General features: G+C 48.6%; 52 non-coding genes across 52 annotated transcripts; all 52 read right to left on the reverse strand.

The window, feature by feature from the left end:
• Positions 1-69: 69 nt before the first annotated feature.
• Positions 70-188, reverse strand: LOC136215435 (5S ribosomal RNA). Its single transcript, XR_010682475.1, has one exon. It is a non-coding gene; the product is annotated as a 5S ribosomal RNA (ribosomal RNA).
• Positions 189-369: 181 nt separating this feature from the next.
• Positions 370-488, reverse strand: LOC136213569 (5S ribosomal RNA). The gene has a single exon (XR_010680672.1). It is a non-coding gene; the product is annotated as a 5S ribosomal RNA (ribosomal RNA).
• A 182-nt stretch (positions 489-670) lies between these two features.
• On the reverse strand, positions 671-789 carry LOC136214065 (5S ribosomal RNA). Its single transcript, XR_010681163.1, has one exon. It is a non-coding gene; the product is annotated as a 5S ribosomal RNA (ribosomal RNA).
• A 183-nt stretch (positions 790-972) lies between these two features.
• Positions 973-1,091, reverse strand: LOC136212439 (5S ribosomal RNA). Its single transcript, XR_010679596.1, has one exon. It is a non-coding gene; the product is annotated as a 5S ribosomal RNA (ribosomal RNA).
• Positions 1,092-1,273: 182 nt separating this feature from the next.
• LOC136212925 (5S ribosomal RNA) lies at positions 1,274-1,392 on the reverse strand. Its single transcript, XR_010680064.1, has one exon. It is a non-coding gene; the product is annotated as a 5S ribosomal RNA (ribosomal RNA).
• A 183-nt stretch (positions 1,393-1,575) lies between these two features.
• Positions 1,576-1,694, reverse strand: LOC136215485 (5S ribosomal RNA). Its single transcript, XR_010682525.1, has one exon. It is a non-coding gene; the product is annotated as a 5S ribosomal RNA (ribosomal RNA).
• A 184-nt stretch (positions 1,695-1,878) lies between these two features.
• LOC136215436 (5S ribosomal RNA) lies at positions 1,879-1,997 on the reverse strand. Its single transcript, XR_010682476.1, has one exon. It is a non-coding gene; the product is annotated as a 5S ribosomal RNA (ribosomal RNA).
• A 181-nt stretch (positions 1,998-2,178) lies between these two features.
• LOC136213570 (5S ribosomal RNA) lies at positions 2,179-2,297 on the reverse strand. Its single transcript, XR_010680673.1, has one exon. It is a non-coding gene; the product is annotated as a 5S ribosomal RNA (ribosomal RNA).
• Positions 2,298-2,479: 182 nt separating this feature from the next.
• Positions 2,480-2,598, reverse strand: LOC136214066 (5S ribosomal RNA). Its single transcript, XR_010681164.1, has one exon. It is a non-coding gene; the product is annotated as a 5S ribosomal RNA (ribosomal RNA).
• A 184-nt stretch (positions 2,599-2,782) lies between these two features.
• LOC136215533 (5S ribosomal RNA) lies at positions 2,783-2,901 on the reverse strand. The gene has a single exon (XR_010682572.1). It is a non-coding gene; the product is annotated as a 5S ribosomal RNA (ribosomal RNA).
• A 184-nt stretch (positions 2,902-3,085) lies between these two features.
• LOC136215047 (5S ribosomal RNA) lies at positions 3,086-3,204 on the reverse strand. Its single transcript, XR_010682102.1, has one exon. It is a non-coding gene; the product is annotated as a 5S ribosomal RNA (ribosomal RNA).
• A 184-nt stretch (positions 3,205-3,388) lies between these two features.
• Positions 3,389-3,507, reverse strand: LOC136214536 (5S ribosomal RNA). Its single transcript, XR_010681618.1, has one exon. It is a non-coding gene; the product is annotated as a 5S ribosomal RNA (ribosomal RNA).
• A 183-nt stretch (positions 3,508-3,690) lies between these two features.
• Positions 3,691-3,809, reverse strand: LOC136215486 (5S ribosomal RNA). The gene has a single exon (XR_010682526.1). It is a non-coding gene; the product is annotated as a 5S ribosomal RNA (ribosomal RNA).
• A 183-nt stretch (positions 3,810-3,992) lies between these two features.
• Positions 3,993-4,111, reverse strand: LOC136215437 (5S ribosomal RNA). The gene has a single exon (XR_010682477.1). It is a non-coding gene; the product is annotated as a 5S ribosomal RNA (ribosomal RNA).
• A 181-nt stretch (positions 4,112-4,292) lies between these two features.
• On the reverse strand, positions 4,293-4,411 carry LOC136214187 (5S ribosomal RNA). The gene has a single exon (XR_010681285.1). It is a non-coding gene; the product is annotated as a 5S ribosomal RNA (ribosomal RNA).
• A 184-nt stretch (positions 4,412-4,595) lies between these two features.
• Positions 4,596-4,714, reverse strand: LOC136214537 (5S ribosomal RNA). Its single transcript, XR_010681619.1, has one exon. It is a non-coding gene; the product is annotated as a 5S ribosomal RNA (ribosomal RNA).
• A 183-nt stretch (positions 4,715-4,897) lies between these two features.
• Positions 4,898-5,016, reverse strand: LOC136215487 (5S ribosomal RNA). The gene has a single exon (XR_010682527.1). It is a non-coding gene; the product is annotated as a 5S ribosomal RNA (ribosomal RNA).
• Positions 5,017-5,200: 184 nt separating this feature from the next.
• Positions 5,201-5,319, reverse strand: LOC136215438 (5S ribosomal RNA). The gene has a single exon (XR_010682479.1). It is a non-coding gene; the product is annotated as a 5S ribosomal RNA (ribosomal RNA).
• A 181-nt stretch (positions 5,320-5,500) lies between these two features.
• LOC136213571 (5S ribosomal RNA) lies at positions 5,501-5,619 on the reverse strand. Its single transcript, XR_010680674.1, has one exon. It is a non-coding gene; the product is annotated as a 5S ribosomal RNA (ribosomal RNA).
• Positions 5,620-5,801: 182 nt separating this feature from the next.
• Positions 5,802-5,920, reverse strand: LOC136213350 (5S ribosomal RNA). Its single transcript, XR_010680466.1, has one exon. It is a non-coding gene; the product is annotated as a 5S ribosomal RNA (ribosomal RNA).
• Positions 5,921-6,104: 184 nt separating this feature from the next.
• Positions 6,105-6,223, reverse strand: LOC136215534 (5S ribosomal RNA). Its single transcript, XR_010682573.1, has one exon. It is a non-coding gene; the product is annotated as a 5S ribosomal RNA (ribosomal RNA).
• Positions 6,224-6,407: 184 nt separating this feature from the next.
• On the reverse strand, positions 6,408-6,526 carry LOC136215048 (5S ribosomal RNA). The gene has a single exon (XR_010682103.1). It is a non-coding gene; the product is annotated as a 5S ribosomal RNA (ribosomal RNA).
• Positions 6,527-6,710: 184 nt separating this feature from the next.
• Positions 6,711-6,829, reverse strand: LOC136214538 (5S ribosomal RNA). The gene has a single exon (XR_010681620.1). It is a non-coding gene; the product is annotated as a 5S ribosomal RNA (ribosomal RNA).
• A 182-nt stretch (positions 6,830-7,011) lies between these two features.
• LOC136215703 (5S ribosomal RNA) lies at positions 7,012-7,130 on the reverse strand. Its single transcript, XR_010682736.1, has one exon. It is a non-coding gene; the product is annotated as a 5S ribosomal RNA (ribosomal RNA).
• Positions 7,131-7,314: 184 nt separating this feature from the next.
• Positions 7,315-7,433, reverse strand: LOC136215488 (5S ribosomal RNA). Its single transcript, XR_010682528.1, has one exon. It is a non-coding gene; the product is annotated as a 5S ribosomal RNA (ribosomal RNA).
• A 183-nt stretch (positions 7,434-7,616) lies between these two features.
• On the reverse strand, positions 7,617-7,735 carry LOC136215750 (5S ribosomal RNA). The gene has a single exon (XR_010682781.1). It is a non-coding gene; the product is annotated as a 5S ribosomal RNA (ribosomal RNA).
• A 184-nt stretch (positions 7,736-7,919) lies between these two features.
• Positions 7,920-8,038, reverse strand: LOC136215049 (5S ribosomal RNA). Its single transcript, XR_010682104.1, has one exon. It is a non-coding gene; the product is annotated as a 5S ribosomal RNA (ribosomal RNA).
• A 184-nt stretch (positions 8,039-8,222) lies between these two features.
• On the reverse strand, positions 8,223-8,341 carry LOC136213290 (5S ribosomal RNA). The gene has a single exon (XR_010680409.1). It is a non-coding gene; the product is annotated as a 5S ribosomal RNA (ribosomal RNA).
• A 182-nt stretch (positions 8,342-8,523) lies between these two features.
• Positions 8,524-8,642, reverse strand: LOC136213291 (5S ribosomal RNA). Its single transcript, XR_010680410.1, has one exon. It is a non-coding gene; the product is annotated as a 5S ribosomal RNA (ribosomal RNA).
• A 182-nt stretch (positions 8,643-8,824) lies between these two features.
• Positions 8,825-8,943, reverse strand: LOC136214135 (5S ribosomal RNA). The gene has a single exon (XR_010681231.1). It is a non-coding gene; the product is annotated as a 5S ribosomal RNA (ribosomal RNA).
• Positions 8,944-9,125: 182 nt separating this feature from the next.
• Positions 9,126-9,244, reverse strand: LOC136213292 (5S ribosomal RNA). Its single transcript, XR_010680411.1, has one exon. It is a non-coding gene; the product is annotated as a 5S ribosomal RNA (ribosomal RNA).
• A 183-nt stretch (positions 9,245-9,427) lies between these two features.
• On the reverse strand, positions 9,428-9,546 carry LOC136215636 (5S ribosomal RNA). The gene has a single exon (XR_010682674.1). It is a non-coding gene; the product is annotated as a 5S ribosomal RNA (ribosomal RNA).
• Positions 9,547-9,729: 183 nt separating this feature from the next.
• On the reverse strand, positions 9,730-9,848 carry LOC136214355 (5S ribosomal RNA). Its single transcript, XR_010681445.1, has one exon. It is a non-coding gene; the product is annotated as a 5S ribosomal RNA (ribosomal RNA).
• Positions 9,849-10,030: 182 nt separating this feature from the next.
• Positions 10,031-10,149, reverse strand: LOC136213293 (5S ribosomal RNA). Its single transcript, XR_010680412.1, has one exon. It is a non-coding gene; the product is annotated as a 5S ribosomal RNA (ribosomal RNA).
• Positions 10,150-10,331: 182 nt separating this feature from the next.
• LOC136215527 (5S ribosomal RNA) lies at positions 10,332-10,450 on the reverse strand. Its single transcript, XR_010682566.1, has one exon. It is a non-coding gene; the product is annotated as a 5S ribosomal RNA (ribosomal RNA).
• Positions 10,451-10,634: 184 nt separating this feature from the next.
• Positions 10,635-10,753, reverse strand: LOC136214356 (5S ribosomal RNA). The gene has a single exon (XR_010681446.1). It is a non-coding gene; the product is annotated as a 5S ribosomal RNA (ribosomal RNA).
• A 181-nt stretch (positions 10,754-10,934) lies between these two features.
• On the reverse strand, positions 10,935-11,053 carry LOC136211341 (5S ribosomal RNA). Its single transcript, XR_010678548.1, has one exon. It is a non-coding gene; the product is annotated as a 5S ribosomal RNA (ribosomal RNA).
• A 183-nt stretch (positions 11,054-11,236) lies between these two features.
• Positions 11,237-11,355, reverse strand: LOC136215625 (5S ribosomal RNA). Its single transcript, XR_010682661.1, has one exon. It is a non-coding gene; the product is annotated as a 5S ribosomal RNA (ribosomal RNA).
• Positions 11,356-11,539: 184 nt separating this feature from the next.
• Positions 11,540-11,658, reverse strand: LOC136214136 (5S ribosomal RNA). The gene has a single exon (XR_010681232.1). It is a non-coding gene; the product is annotated as a 5S ribosomal RNA (ribosomal RNA).
• A 182-nt stretch (positions 11,659-11,840) lies between these two features.
• On the reverse strand, positions 11,841-11,959 carry LOC136213294 (5S ribosomal RNA). The gene has a single exon (XR_010680413.1). It is a non-coding gene; the product is annotated as a 5S ribosomal RNA (ribosomal RNA).
• Positions 11,960-12,142: 183 nt separating this feature from the next.
• LOC136215637 (5S ribosomal RNA) lies at positions 12,143-12,261 on the reverse strand. Its single transcript, XR_010682675.1, has one exon. It is a non-coding gene; the product is annotated as a 5S ribosomal RNA (ribosomal RNA).
• Positions 12,262-12,444: 183 nt separating this feature from the next.
• Positions 12,445-12,563, reverse strand: LOC136214357 (5S ribosomal RNA). Its single transcript, XR_010681447.1, has one exon. It is a non-coding gene; the product is annotated as a 5S ribosomal RNA (ribosomal RNA).
• Positions 12,564-12,745: 182 nt separating this feature from the next.
• Positions 12,746-12,864, reverse strand: LOC136213295 (5S ribosomal RNA). Its single transcript, XR_010680414.1, has one exon. It is a non-coding gene; the product is annotated as a 5S ribosomal RNA (ribosomal RNA).
• A 182-nt stretch (positions 12,865-13,046) lies between these two features.
• LOC136215528 (5S ribosomal RNA) lies at positions 13,047-13,165 on the reverse strand. Its single transcript, XR_010682567.1, has one exon. It is a non-coding gene; the product is annotated as a 5S ribosomal RNA (ribosomal RNA).
• A 184-nt stretch (positions 13,166-13,349) lies between these two features.
• LOC136214358 (5S ribosomal RNA) lies at positions 13,350-13,468 on the reverse strand. Its single transcript, XR_010681448.1, has one exon. It is a non-coding gene; the product is annotated as a 5S ribosomal RNA (ribosomal RNA).
• Positions 13,469-13,649: 181 nt separating this feature from the next.
• LOC136211342 (5S ribosomal RNA) lies at positions 13,650-13,768 on the reverse strand. The gene has a single exon (XR_010678549.1). It is a non-coding gene; the product is annotated as a 5S ribosomal RNA (ribosomal RNA).
• A 183-nt stretch (positions 13,769-13,951) lies between these two features.
• LOC136215626 (5S ribosomal RNA) lies at positions 13,952-14,070 on the reverse strand. Its single transcript, XR_010682662.1, has one exon. It is a non-coding gene; the product is annotated as a 5S ribosomal RNA (ribosomal RNA).
• A 184-nt stretch (positions 14,071-14,254) lies between these two features.
• LOC136214023 (5S ribosomal RNA) lies at positions 14,255-14,373 on the reverse strand. The gene has a single exon (XR_010681121.1). It is a non-coding gene; the product is annotated as a 5S ribosomal RNA (ribosomal RNA).
• Positions 14,374-14,556: 183 nt separating this feature from the next.
• LOC136213943 (5S ribosomal RNA) lies at positions 14,557-14,675 on the reverse strand. Its single transcript, XR_010681043.1, has one exon. It is a non-coding gene; the product is annotated as a 5S ribosomal RNA (ribosomal RNA).
• Positions 14,676-14,858: 183 nt separating this feature from the next.
• On the reverse strand, positions 14,859-14,977 carry LOC136215352 (5S ribosomal RNA). The gene has a single exon (XR_010682393.1). It is a non-coding gene; the product is annotated as a 5S ribosomal RNA (ribosomal RNA).
• Positions 14,978-15,161: 184 nt separating this feature from the next.
• Positions 15,162-15,280, reverse strand: LOC136215050 (5S ribosomal RNA). The gene has a single exon (XR_010682105.1). It is a non-coding gene; the product is annotated as a 5S ribosomal RNA (ribosomal RNA).
• A 184-nt stretch (positions 15,281-15,464) lies between these two features.
• LOC136213296 (5S ribosomal RNA) lies at positions 15,465-15,583 on the reverse strand. The gene has a single exon (XR_010680415.1). It is a non-coding gene; the product is annotated as a 5S ribosomal RNA (ribosomal RNA).
• Between the last annotated feature and the right edge of the window lie 26 nt (positions 15,584-15,609).

Consider the following 15,609-nt stretch of genomic DNA (forward strand, 5'->3'; position numbering starts at 1 on the left):
GAAAACGTGCACGCCATGGTGAAAAAAAAAATTTAAATAATTAAAAAATGCACGTTGCAAAAACGTTTGGGCGTGCAACACGAGGACTTCCCAAGAGGTCACCCATCTTAGTACTACTCTCGCCCAAGCACGTTTATATTCGGAGTTCTGATGGGATCCGGTGCATTAGTGCTGGTATGATCGCACCCGTCATCCCATGCAAAAACTAAGCATATATTCCATACTGGGCGCCCCTTTCTCCCGTATGCTCATCCTTCACGTGCATGCACAAGCCCCCGGACCCCAAACACTGACCCCCGCCTCGAAAACGTGCACGCCATGGTGAAAAAAAAATAAATAATTAAAAAATGCACGTTGTAAAAAAGTTTGGGGGTGCAACACGAGGACTTCCCAAGAGGTCACCCATCTTAGTACTACTCTCGCCCTAGCACGTTTAACTTCGGAGTTCTGATGGGATCCGGTGCATTAGTGCTGGTATGATCGCACCGGTCATCCCATGCAAAAACTAAGCATATATTCCATACTGGGCGCCCCTTTCTCCCATATGCTCATCCTTCATGTGCATGCACAAGCCCCCGGACCCCAAACACTGACCCCCGCCTCGAAAACGTGCACGCCATGGTGAAAAAAAAATTAAATAATTAAAAAATGCACGTTGCAAAAAAGTTTGGGGGTGCAACACGAGGACTTCCCAAGAGGTCACCCATCTTAGTACTACTCTCGCCCAAGCGCATTTAACTTCGGAGTTCTGATGGGATCCGGTGCATTAGTGCTGGTATGATCGCACCCGTCATCCCATGCAAAAACTAAGCATATATTCCATACTGGGCGCCCCTTTCTCCCGTATGCTCATCCTTCACGTGCATGCACAAGCCCCCGGACCCCAAACACTCACCCCCGCCTCGAAAACGTGCACGCCATGGTGAAAAAAAAAATTAATTAATTAAAAAATGCACGTTGCAAAAAAGTTTGGGGGTGCAACACGAGGACTTCCCAAGAGGTCACCCATCTTAGTACTACTCTCGCCCAAACACGTTTAACTTCGGAGTTCTGATGGGATCCGGTGCATTAGTGCTGGTATGATCGCACCCGTCATCCCATGCAAAAACTAAGCATATATTCCATACTGGGCGCCCCTTTCTCCCGTATGCTCATCCTTCACGTGCATGCACAAGCCCCCGGACCCCAAACACTCACCCCCGCCTCGAAAACGTGCACGCCATGGTGAAAAAAAAATTAAATAATTAAAAAATGCACGTTGCAAAAAAGTTTGGGGGTGCAACACGAGGACTTCCCAAGAGGTCACCCATCTTAGTACTACTCTCGCCCAAGCACGTTTATCTTCGGAGTTCTGATGGGATCCGGTGCATTAGTGCTGGTATGATCGCACCCGTCATCCCATGCAAAAACTAAGCATATATTCCATACTGGGCGCCCCTTTCTCCCGTATGCTCATCCTTCACGTGCATGCACAAGCCCCCGGACCCCAAACACTCACCCCCGCCTCGAAAACGTGCACGCCATGGTGAAAAAAAAAATTAAATAATTAAAAAATGCACGTTGCAAAAAAGTTTGGGGGTGCAACACGAGGACTTCCCAAGAGGTCACCCATCTTAGTACTACTATCGCCCAAGCGCGTTTAACTTCGGAGTTCTGATGGGATCCAGTGCATTAGTGCTGGTATGATCGCACCCGTCATGCCATGCAAAAACTAAGCATATATTCCATACTGGGCGCCCCTTTCTCCCGTATGCTCATCCTTCACGTGCATGCACAAGCCCCCGGACCCCAAACACTGACCCCCGCCTCGAAAACGTGCACGCCATGGTGAAAAAAAAAATTTAAATAATTAAAAAATGCACGTTGCAAAAACGTTTGGGCGTGCAACACGAGGACTTCCCAAGAGGTCACCCATCTTAGTACTACTCTCGCCCAAGCACGTTTATATTCGGAGTTCTGATGGGATCCGGTGCATTAGTGCTGGTATGATCGCACCCGTCATCCCATGCAAAAACTAAGCATATATTCCATACTGGGCGCCCCTTTCTCCCGTATGCTCATCCTTCACGTGCATGCACAAGCCCCCGGACCCCAAACACTGACCCCCGCCTCGAAAACGTGCACGCCATGGTGAAAAAAAAATAAATAATTAAAAAATGCACGTTGTAAAAAAGTTTGGGGGTGCAACACGAGGACTTCCCAAGAGGTCACCCATCTTAGTACTACTCTCGCCCTAGCACGTTTAACTTCGGAGTTCTGATGGGATCCGGTGCATTAGTGCTGGTATGATCGCACCGGTCATCCCATGCAAAAACTAAGCATATATTCCATACTGGGCGCCCCTTTCTCCCATATGCTCATCCTTCATGTGCATGCACAAGCCCCCGGACCCCAAACACTGACCCCCGCCTCGAAAACGTGCACGCCATGGTGAAAAAAAAATTAAATAATTAAAAAATGCACGTTGCAAAAAAGTTTGGGGGTGCAACACGAGGACTTCCCAAGAGGTCACCCATCTTAGTACTACTCTCGCCCAAGCGCATTTAACTTCGGAGTTCTGATGGGATCCGGTGCATTAGTGCTGGTATGATCGCACCCGTCATCCCATGCAAAAACTAAGCATATATTCCATACTGGGCGCCCCTTTCTCCCGTATGCTCATCCTTCACGTGCATGCACAAGCCCCCGGGCCCCAAACACTGACCCCCGCCTCGAAAACGTGCACGCCATGGTGAAAAAAAAAATTTAAATAATTAAAAAATGCACGTTGCAAAAAATTTTGGGGGTGCAACACGAGGGCTTCCCAAGAGGTCACCCATCTTAGTACTACTATCGCCCAAGCGCGTTTAACTTCGGAGTTCTGATGGGATCCAGTGCATTAGTGCTGGTATGATCGCACCCGTCATCCCATGCAAAAACTAAGCATATATTCCATACTGGGCGCCCCTTTCTCCCGTATGCTCATCCTTCACGTGCATGCACAAGCCCCCGGACCCCAAACACTGACCCCCGCCTCGAAAACGTGCACGCCATGGTGAAAAAAAAAATTTAAATAATTAAAAAATGCACGTTGCAAAAACGTTTGGGCGTGCAACACGAGGACTTCCCAAGAGGTCACCCATCTTAGTACTACTCTCGCCCAAGCGCGTTTAACTTCGGAGTTCTGATGGGATCCGGTGCATTAGTACTGGTATGATCGCACCCGTCATCCCATGCAAAAACTAAGCATATATTCCATACTGGGCGCCCCTTTCTCCCGTATGCTCAACCTTCACGTGCATGCACAAGCCCTCGGACCCCAAACACTGACCCCCGCCTCGAAAACGTGCACGCCATGGTGAAAAAAAAAATTTAAATAATTAAAAAATGCACGTTGCAAAAAAGTTTGGGGGTGCAACACGAGGACTTCCCAAGAGGTCACCCATCTTAGTACTACTCTCACCCAAGCACGTTTATCTTCGGAGTTCTGATGGGATCCGGTGCATTAGTGCTGGTATGATCGCACCCGTCATCCCATGCAAAAACTAAGCATATATTCCATACTGGGCGCCCCTTTCTCCCGTATGCTCATCCTTCACGTGCATGCACAAGCCCCCGGACCCCAAACACTCACCCCCGCCTCGAAAACGTGCACGCCATGGTGAAAAAAAAAATTAAATAATTAAAAAATGCACGTTGCAAAAAAGTTTGGGGGTGCAACACGAGGACTTCCCAAGAGGTCACCCATCTTAGTACTACTATCGCCCAAGCGCGTTTAACTTCGGAGTTCTGATGGGATCCAGTGCATTAGTGCTGGTATGATCGCACCCGTCATCCCATGCAAAAACTAAGCATATATTCCATACTGGGCGCCCCTTTCTCCCGTATGCTCATCCTTCACGTGCATGCACAAGCCCCCGGACCCCAAACACTGACCCCCGCCTCGAAAACGTGCACGCCATGGTGAAAAAAAAAATTAAATAATTAAAAAATGCACGTTGCAAAAACGTTTGGGCGTGCAACACGAGGACTTCCCAAGAGGTCACCCATCTTAGTACTACTCTCGCCCAAGCACGTTTATATTCGGAGTTCTGATGGGATCCGGTGCATTAGTGCTGGTATGATCGCACCCGTCATCCCATGCAAAAACTAAGCATATATTCCATACTGGGCGCCCCTTTCTCCCGTATGCTCATCCTTCACGTGCATGCACAAGCCCCCGGACCCCAAACACTGACCCCCGCCTCGAAAACGTGCACGCCATGGTGAAAAAAAAATAAATAATTAAAAAATGCACGTTGTAAAAAAGTTTGGGGGTGCAACACGAGGACTTCCCAAGAGGTCACCCATCTTAGTACTACTCTCGCCCAAGCGCGTTTAACTTCGGAGTTCTGATGGGATCCGGTGCATTAGTACTGGTATGATCGCACCCGTCATCCCATCCAAAAACTAAGCATATATTCCATACTGGGCGCCCCTTTCTCCCGTATGCTCAACCTTCACGTGCATGCACAAGCCCTCGGACCCCAAACACTGACCCCCGCCTCGAAAACGTGCACGCCATGGTGAAAAAAAAAATTTAAATAATTAAAAAATGCACGTTGCAAAAAAGTTTGGGGGTGCAACACGAGGACTTCCCAAGAGGTCACCCATCTTAGTACTACTCTCACCCAAGCACGTTTATCTTCGGAGTTCTGATGGGATCCGGTGCATTAGTGCTGGTATGATCGCACCCGTCATCCCATGCAAAAACTAAGCATATATTCCATACTGGGCGCCCCTTTCTCCCGTATGCTCATCCTTCACGTGCATGCACAAGCCCCCGGACCCCAAACACTCACCCCCGCCTCGAAAACGTGCACGCCATGGTGAAAAAAAAAATTAAATAATTAAAAAATGCACGTTGCAAAAAAGTTTGGGGGTGCAACACGAGGACTTCCCAAGAGGTCACCCATCTTAGTACTACTATCGCCCAAGCGCGTTTAACTTCGGAGTTCTGATGGGATCCAGTGCATTAGTGCTGGTATGATCGCACCCGTCATCCCATGCAAAAACTAAGCATATATTCCATACTGGGCGCCCCTTTCTCCCGTATGCTCATCCTTCACGTGCATGCACAAGCCCCCGGACCCCAAACACTGACCCCCGCCTCGAAAACGTGCACGCCATGGTGAAAAAAAAAAATTAAATAATTAAAAAATGCACGTTGCAAAAACGTTTGGGCGTGCAACACGAGGACTTCCCAAGAGGTCACCCATCTTAGTACTACTCTCGCCCAAGCACGTTTATATTCGGAGTTCTGATGGGATCCGGTGCATTAGTGCTGGTATGATCGCACCCGTCATCCCATGCAAAAACTAAGCATATATTCCATACTGGGCGCCCCTTTCTCCCGTATGCTCATCCTTCACGTGCATGCACAAGCCCCCGGACCCCAAACACTGACCCCCGCCTCGAAAACGTGCACGCCATGGTGAAAAAAAAATAAATAATTAAAAAATGCACGTTGTAAAAAAGTTTGGGGGTGCAACACGAGGACTTCCCAAGAGGTCACCCATCTTAGTACTACTCTCGCCCTAGCACGTTTAACTTCGGAGTTCTGATGGGATCCGGTGCATTAGTGCTGGTATGATCGCACCGGTCATCCCATGCAAAAACTAAGCATATATTCCATACTGGGCGCCCCTTTCTCCCATATGCTCATCCTTCATGTGCATGCACAAGCCCCCGGACCCCAAACACTGACCCCCGCCTCGAAAACGTGCACGCCATGGTGAAAAAAAAATTAAATAATTAAAAAATGCACGTTGCAAAAAAGTTTGGGGGTGCAACACGAGGACTTCCCAAGAGGTCACCCATCTTAGTACTACTCTCGCCCAAGCGCGTTTAACTTCGGAGTTCTGATGGGATCCGGTGCATTAGTGCTGGTATGATCGCACCCGTCATCCCATGCAAAAACTAAGCATATATTCCATACTGGGCGCCCCTTTCTCCCGTATGCTCATCCTTCACGTGCATGCACAAGCCCCCGGGCCCCAAACACTGACCCCCGCCTCGAAAACGTGCACGCCATGGTGAAAAAAAAAATTTAAATAATTAAAAAATGCACGTTGCAAAAAATTTTGGGGGTGCAACACGAGGGCTTCCCAAGAGGTCACCCATCTTAGTACTACTATCGCCCAAGCGCGTTTAACTTCGGAGTTCTGATGGGATCCAGTGCATTAGTGCTGGTATGATCGCACCCGTCATCCCATGCAAAAACTAAGCATATATTCCATACTGGGCGCCCCTTTCTCCCGTATGCTCATCCTTCACGTGCATGCACAAGCCCCCGGACCCCAAACACTGACCCCCGCCTCGAAAACGTGCACGCCATGGTGAAAAAAAAAATTTAAATAATTAAAAAATGCACGTTGCAAAAACGTTTGGGCGTGCAACACGAGGACTTCCCAAGAGGTCACCCATCTTAGTACTACTCTCGCCCAAGCGCGTTTAACTTCGGAGTTCTGATGGGATCCGGTGCATTAGTACTGGTATGATCGCACCCGTCATCCCATGCAAAAACTAAGCATATATTCCATACTGGGCGCCCCTTTCTCCCGTATGCTCAACCTTCACGTGCATGCACAAGCCCTCGGACCCCAAACACTGACCCCCGCCTCGAAAACGTGCACGCCATGGTGAAAAAAAAAATTTAAATAATTAAAAAATGCACGTTTTAAAAAAGTTTGGGGGTGCAACACGAGGACTTCCCAAGAGGTCACCCATCTTAGTACTACTCTCACCCAAGCACGTTTATCTTCGGAGTTCTGATGGGATCCGGTGCATTAGTGCTGGTATGATCGCACCCGTCATCCCATGCAAAAACTAAGCATATATTCCATACTGGGCGCCCCTTTCTCCCGTATGCTCATCCTTCACGTGCATGCACAAGCCCCCGGACCCCAAACACTGACCCCCGCCTTGAAAACGTGCACGCAATGGTGAAAAAAAAATTAAATAATTAAAAAATGCACGTTGCAAAAAAGTTTGGGGGTGCAACACGAGGACTTCCCAAGAGGTCACCCATCTTAGTACTACTATCGCCCAAGCGCGTTTAACTTCGGAGTTCTGATGGGATCCATTGCATTAGTGCTGGTATGATCGCACCCGTCATCCCATGCAAAAACTAAGCATATATTCCATACTAGGCGCCCCTTTCTCCCGTATGCTCATCCTTCACGTGCATGCACAAGCCCCCGGACCCCAAACACTGAGTCCCGCCTCGAAAACGTGCACGCCATGGTGAAAAAAAAAATTTAAATAATTAAAAAATGCACGTTGCAAAAAAGTTTGGGGGTGCAACACGAGGACTTCCCAAGAGGTCACCCATCTTAGTACTACTATCGCCCAAGCGCGTTTAACTTCGGAGTTCTGATGGGATCCAGTGCATTAGTGCTGGTATGATCGCACCCGTCATCCCATGCAAAAACTAAGCATATATTCCATACTGGGCGCCCCTTTCTCCCGTATGCTCATCCTTCACGTGCATGCACAAGCCCCCGGACCCCAAACACTGACCCCCGCCTCGAAAACGTGCACGCCATGGTGAAAAAAAAATTTAAATAATTAAAAAATGCACGTTGCAAAAACGTTTGGGCGTGCAACACGAGGACTTCCCAAGAGGTCACCCATCTTAGTACTACTATCGCCCAAGCGCGTTTAACTTCGGAGTTAAGATGGGATCCAGTGCATTAGTGCTGGTATGATCGCACCCGTCATCCCATGCAAAAACTAAGCATATATTCCATACTGGGCGCCCCTTTCTCCCGTATGCTCATCCTTCACGTGCATGCACAAGCCCCCGGACCCCAAACACTGACCCCCGCCTCGAAAACGTGCACGCCATGGTGAAAAAAAAAATTTAAATAATTAAAAAATGCACGTTGCAAAAACGTTTGGGCGTGCAACACGAGGACTTCCCAAGAGGTCACCCATCTTAGTACTACTCTCGCCCAAGCGCGTTTAACTTCGGAGTTCTGATGGGATCCGGTGCATTAGTACTGGTATGATCGCACCCGTCATCCCATGCAAAAACTAAGCATATATTCCATACTGGGCGCCCCTTTCTCCCGTATGCTCATCCTTCACGTGCATGCACAAGCCCTCAGACCCCAAACACTGACCCCCGCCTCGAAAACGTGCACGCCATGGTGAAAAAAAAAATTTAAATAATTAAAAAATGCACGTTGCAAAAAAGTTTGGGGGTGCAACACGAGGACTTCCCAAGAGGTCACCCATCTTAGTACTACTCTCGCCCAAGCACGTTTAACTTCGAAGTTCTGATGGGATCCGGTGCATTAGTGCTGGTATGATCGCACCCGTCATCCCATGCAAAAACTAAGCATATATTCCATACTGGGCGCCCCTTTCTCCCGTATGCTCATCCTTCACGTGCATGCACAAGCCCCCGGACCCCAAACACTGACCCCCGCCTCGAAAACGTGCACGCCATGGTGAAAAAAAAATTAAATAATTAAAAAATGCACGTTGCAAAAAAGTTTGGGGGTGCAACACGAGGACTTCCCAAGAGGTCACCCATCTTAGTACTACTCTCGCCCAAGCACGTTTAACTTCGAAGTTCTGATGGGATCCGGTGCATTAGTGCTGGTATGATCGCACCCGTCATCCCATGCAAAAACTAAGCATATATTCCATACTGGGCGCCCCTTTCTCCCGTATGCTCATCCTTCACGTGCATGCACAAGCCCCCGGACCCCAAACACTGACCCCCGCCTCGAAAACGTGCACGCCATGGTGAAAAAAAAATTAAATAATTAAAAAATGCACGTTGCAAAAAAGTTTGGGGGTGCAACACGAGGACTTCCCAAGAGGTCACCCATCTTAGTACTACTCTCGCCCAAGCACGTTTCACTTCGAAGTTCTGATGGGATCCGGTGCATTAGTGCTGGTATGATCGCACCCGTCATCCCATGCAAAAACTAAGCATATATTCCATACTGGGCGCCCCTTTCTCCCGTATGCTCATCCTTCACGTGCATGCACAAGCCCCCGGACCCCAAACACTGACCCCCGCCTCGAAAACGTGCACGCCATGGTGAAAAAAAAATTAAATAATTAAAAAATGCACGTTGCAAAAAAGTTTGGGGGTGCAACACGAGGACTTCCCAAGAGGTCACCCATCTTAGTACTACTCTCGCCCAAGCACGTTTAACTTCGAAGTTCTGATGGGATCCGGTGCATTAGTGCTGGTATGATCGCACCCGTCATCCCATGCAAAAACTAAGCATATATTCCATACTGGGCGCCCCTTTCTCCCGTATGCTCATCCTTCACGTGCATGCACAAGCCCCCGGACCCCAAACACTGACCCCCGGCTCGAAAACGTGCACGCCATGGTGAAAAAAAAAATTAAATAATTAAAAAATGCACGTTGCAAAAAAGTTTGGGGGTGCAACACGAGGACTTCCCAAGAGGTCACCCATCTTAGTACTACTATCGCCCAAGCGCGTTTATCTTCGGAGTTCTGATGGGATCCAGTGCATTAGTGCTGGTATGATCGCACCCGTCATCCCATGCAAAAACTAAGCATATATTCCATACTGGGCGCCCCTTTCTCCCGTATGCTCATCCTTCACGTGCATGCACAAGCCCCCGGACCCCAAACACTGCCCCCGCCTCGAAAACGTGCACGCCATGGTGAAAAAAAAAATTTAAATAATTAAAAAATGCACGTTGCAAAAACGTTTGGGCGTGCAACACGAGGACTTCCCAAGAGGTCACCCATCTTAGTACTACTCTCGCCCAAGCACGTTTATCTTCGGAGTTCTGATGGGATCCGGTGCATTAGTGCTGGTATGATCGCACCCGTCATCCCATGCAAAAACTAAGCATATATTCCATACTGGGCGCCCCTTTCTCCCGTATGCTCATCCTTCACGTGCATGCACAAGCCCCCGGACCCCAAACACTAACCCCCGCCTCGAAAACGTGCACGCCATGGTGAAAAAAAAATTAAATAATTAAAAAATGCACGTTGCAAAAAAGTTTGGGGGTGCAACACGAGGACTTCCCAAGAGGTCACCCATCTTAGTACTACTCTCGCCCAAGCACGTTTAACTTCGAAGTTCTGATGGGATCCGGTGCATTAGTGCTGGTATGATCGCACCCGTCATCCCATGCAAAAACTAAGCATATATTCCATACTGGGCGCCCCTTTCTCCCGTATGCTCATCCTTCACGTGCATGAACAAGCCCCCGGACCCCAAACACTGACCCCCGCCTCGAAAACGTGCACGCCATGGTGAAAAAAAAATTAAATAATTAAAAAATGCACGTTGTAAAAAAGTTTGGGGGTGCAACACGAGGACTTCCCAAGAGGTCACCCATCTTAGTACTACTCTCGCCCAAGCACGTTTAACTTCGAAGTTCTGATGGGATCTGGTGCATTAGTGCTGGTATGATCGGACCCGTCATCCCATGCAAAAACTAAGCATATATTCCATACTGGGCGCCCCTTTCTCCCGTATGCTCATCCTTCACGTGCATGCACAAGCCCCCGGACCCCAAACACTGACCCCCGCCTCGAAAACGTGCACGCCATGGTGAAAAAAAAAATTTAAATAATTAAAAAATGCACGTTGCAAAAACGTTTGGGCGTGCAACACGAGGACTTCCCAAGAGGTCACCCATCTTAGTACTACTCTCGCCCAAGCACGTTTATCTTCGGAGTTCTGATGGGATCCGGTGCATTAGTGCTGGTATGATCGCACCCGTCATCCCATGCAAAAACTAAGCATATATTCCATACTGGGCGCCCCTTTCTCCCGTATGCTCATCCTTCACGTGCATGCACAAGCCCCCGGACCCCAAACACTGACCCTCGCCTCGAAAACGTGCACGCCATGGTGAAAAAAAAATAAATAATTAAAAAATGCACGTTGTAAAAAAGTTTAGGGGTGCAACACGAGGACTTCCCAAGAGGTCACCCATCTTAGTACTACTCTCGCCCAAGCACGTTTAACTTCGGAGTTCTGATGGGATCCGGTGCATTAGTGCTGGTATGATCGCACCCGTCATCCCATGCAAAAACTAAGCATATATTCCATACTGGGCGCCCCTTTCTCCCGTATGCTCATCCTTCACGTGCATGCACAAGCCCCCGGACCCCAAACACTGACCCCCGCCTCGAAAACGTGCACGCCATGGTGAAAAAAAAAATTAAATAATTAAAAAATGCACGTTGCAAAAAAGTTTGGGGGTTCAACACGAGGACTTCCCAAGAGGTCACCCATCTTAGTACTACTCTCGCCCAAGCGTGTTTAACTTCGGAGTTCTGATGGGATCCGGTGCATTAGTGCTGGTATGATCGCACCCATCATCCCATGCAAAAACTAAGCATATATTCCATACTGGGCGCCCCTTTCTCCCGTATGCTCATCCTTCACGTGCATGCACAAGCCCCCGGACCCCAAACACTGACCCCCGCCTCGAAAACGTGCACGCCATGGTGAAAAAAAAAATTTAAATAATTAAAAAATGCACGTTGCAAAAAAGTTTGGGGGTGCAACACGAGGACTTCCCAAGAGGTCACCCATCTTAGTACTACTCTCGCCCAAGCACGTTTCACTTCGAAGTTCTGATGGGATCCGGTGCATTAGTGCTGGTATGATCGCACCCGTCATCCCATGCAAAAACTAAGCATATATTCCATACTGGGCGCCCCTTTCTCCCGTATGCTCATCCTTCACGTGCATGCACAAGCCCCCGGACCCCAAACACTGACCCCCGCCTCGAAAACGTGCACGCCATGGTGAAAAAAAAATTAAATAATTAAAAAATGCACGTTGCAAAAAAGTTTGGGGGTGCAACACGAGGACTTCCCAAGAGGTCACCCATCTTAGTACTACTCTCGCCCAAGCACGTTTAACTTCGAAGTTCTGATGGGATCCGGTGCATTAGTGCTGGTATGATCGCACCCGTCATCCCATGCAAAAACTAAGCATATATTCCATACTGGGCGCCCCTTTCTCCCGTATGCTCATCCTTCACGTGCATGCACAAGCCCCCGGACCCCAAACACTGACCCCCGGCTCGAAAACGTGCACGCCATGGTGAAAAAAAAAATTAAATAATTAAAAAATGCACGTTGCAAAAAAGTTTGGGGGTGCAACACGAGGACTTCCCAAGAGGTCACCCATCTTAGTACTACTATCGCCCAAGCGCGTTTATCTTCGGAGTTCTGATGGGATCCAGTGCATTAGTGCTGGTATGATCGCACCCGTCATCCCATGCAAAAACTAAGCATATATTCCATACTGGGCGCCCCTTTCTCCCGTATGCTCATCCTTCACGTGCATGCACAAGCCCCCGGACCCCAAACACTGCCCCCGCCTCGAAAACGTGCACGCCATGGTGAAAAAAAAAATTTAAATAATTAAAAAATGCACGTTGCAAAAACGTTTGGGCGTGCAACACGAGGACTTCCCAAGAGGTCACCCATCTTAGTACTACTCTCGCCCAAGCACGTTTATCTTCGGAGTTCTGATGGGATCCGGTGCATTAGTGCTGGTATGATCGCACCCGTCATCCCATGCAAAAACTAAGCATATATTCCATACTGGGCGCCCCTTTCTCCCGTATGCTCATCCTTCACGTGCATGCACAAGCCCCCGGACCCCAAACACTAACCCCCGCCTCGAAAACGTGCACGCCATGGTGAAAAAAAAATTAAATAATTAAAAAATGCACGTTGCAAAAAAGTTTGGGGGTGCAACACGAGGACTTCCCAAGAGGTCACCCATCTTAGTACTACTCTCGCCCAAGCACGTTTAACTTCGAAGTTCTGATGGGATCCGGTGCATTAGTGCTGGTATGATCGCACCCGTCATCCCATGCAAAAACTAAGCATATATTCCATACTGGGCGCCCCTTTCTCCCGTATGCTCATCCTTCACGTGCATGAACAAGCCCCCGGACCCCAAACACTGACCCCCGCCTCGAAAACGTGCACGCCATGGTGAAAAAAAAATTAAATAATTAAAAAATGCACGTTGTAAAAAAGTTTGGGGGTGCAACACGAGGACTTCCCAAGAGGTCACCCATCTTAGTACTACTCTCGCCCAAGCACGTTTAACTTCGAAGTTCTGATGGGATCTGGTGCATTAGTGCTGGTATGATCGGACCCGTCATCCCATGCAAAAACTAAGCATATATTCCATACTGGGCGCCCCTTTCTCCCGTATGCTCATCCTTCACGTGCATGCACAAGCCCCCGGACCCCAAACACTGACCCCCGCCTCGAAAACGTGCACGCCATGGTGAAAAAAAAAATTTAAATAATTAAAAAATGCACGTTGCAAAAACGTTTGGGCGTGCAACACGAGGACTTCCCAAGAGGTCACCCATCTTAGTACTACTCTCGCCCAAGCACGTTTATCTTCGGAGTTCTGATGGGATCCGGTGCATTAGTGCTGGTATGATCGCACCCGTCATCCCATGCAAAAACTAAGCATATATTCCATACTGGGCGCCCCTTTCTCCCGTATGCTCATCCTTCACGTGCATGCACAAGCCCCCGGACCCCAAACACTGACCCTCGCCTCGAAAACGTGCACGCCATGGTGAAAAAAAAATAAATAATTAAAAAATGCACGTTGTAAAAAAGTTTAGGGGTGCAACACGAGGACTTCCCAAGAGGTCACCCATCTTAGTACTACTCTCGCCCAAGCACGTTTAACTTCGGAGTTCTGATGGGATCCGGTGCATTAGTGCTGGTATGATCGCACCCGTCATCCCATGCAAAAACTAAGCATATATTCCATACTGGGCGCCCCTTTCTCCCGTATGCTCATCCTTCACGTGCATGCACAAGCCCCCGGACCCCAAACACTGACCCCCGCCTCGAAAACGTGCACGCCATGGTGAAAAAAAAAATTAAATAATTAAAAAATGCACGTTGCAAAAAAGTTTGGGGGTTCAACACGAGGACTTCCCAAGAGGTCACCCATCTTAGTACTACTCTCGCCCAAGCGTGTTTAACTTCGGAGTTCTGATGGGATCCGGTGCATTAGTGCTGGTATGATCGCACCCATCATCCCATGCAAAAACTAAGCATATATTCCATACTGGGCGCCCCTTTCTCCCGTATGCTCATCCTTCACGTGCATGCACAAGCCCCCGGACCCCAAACACTGACCCCCGCCTCGAAAACGTGCACGCCATGGTGAAAAAAAAAATTTAAATAATTAAAAAATGCACGTTGCAAAAAAGTTTGGGGGTGCAACACGAGGACTTCCCAAGAGGTCACCCATCTTAGTACTACTCTCGCCCAAGCACGTTTTACTTCGGAGTTCTGATGGGATCCGGTGCATTAGTGCTGGTTTGATCGCACCCGTCATCCCATCCAAAAACTAAGCATATATTCCATACTAGGCGCCCCTTTCTCCCGTATGCTCATCCTTCACATGCATGCACAAGCCCCCGGACCCCAAACACTGACCCCCGCCTCGAAAACGTGCACGCCATGGTGAAAAAAAACATTAAATAATTAAAAAATGCACGTTGCAAAAAAGTTTGGGGGTGCAACACGAGGACTTCCCAAGAGGTCGCCCATCTTAGTACTACTCTCGCCCAAGCGCGTTTAACTTCGGAGTTCTGATGGGATCCGGTGCATTAGTGCTGGTATGATCGCACCCGTCATCCCATGCAAAAACTAAGCATATATTCCATACTGGGCGCCCCTTTCTCCCGTATGCTCATCCTTCACGTGCATGCACAAGCCCCCGGACCCCAAACACTGACCCCCGCCTCGAAAACGTGCACGCCATGGTGAAAAAAAAAATTAAATAATTAAAAAATGCACGTTGCAAAAAAGTTTGGGGGTGCAACACGAGGACTTCCCAAGAGGTCACCCATCTTAGTACTACTCTCGCCCAAGCGTGTTTAACTTCGGAGTTCTGATGGGATCTGGTGCATTAGTGCTGGTATGATCGCACCCATCATCCCATGCAAAAACTAAGCATATATTCCATACTGGGCGCCCCTTTCTCCCGTATGCTCATCCTTCACGTGCATGCACAAGTCCCCGGACTCCAAACACTGACCCCCGCCTCGAAAACGTGCACGCCATGGTGAAAAAAAAAATTTAAATAATTAAAAAATGCACGTTGCAAAAACGTTTGGGCGTGCAACACGAGGACTTCCCAAGAGGTCACCCATCTTAGTACTACTCTCGCCCAAGCGCGTTTAACTTCGGAGTTCTGATGGGATCCGGTGCATTAGTACTGGTATGATCGCACCCGTCATCCCATGCAAAAACTAAGCATATATTCCATACTGGGCGCCCCTTTCTCCCGTATGCTCATCCTTCACGTGCATGCACAAGCCCTCGGACCCCAAACACTGACCCCCGCCTCGAAAACGTGCACGCCATGGTGAAAAAAAAAATTTAAATAATTAAAAAATGCACGTTGCAAAAAAGTTTGGGGGTGCAACACGAGGACTTCCCAAGAGGTCACCCATCTTAGTACTACTCTCGCCCAAGCACGTTTAACTTCGAAGTTCTGATGGGATCCGGTGCATTAGTGCTGGTATGATCGCACCCGTCATCCCATGCAAAAACTAAGCATA

Source organism: Euphorbia lathyris, chromosome 1, assembly GCF_963576675.1.
Source record: "Euphorbia lathyris chromosome 1, ddEupLath1.1, whole genome shotgun sequence".
In the NCBI taxonomy this organism is placed as follows: domain Eukaryota; kingdom Viridiplantae; phylum Streptophyta; class Magnoliopsida; order Malpighiales; family Euphorbiaceae; genus Euphorbia; species Euphorbia lathyris.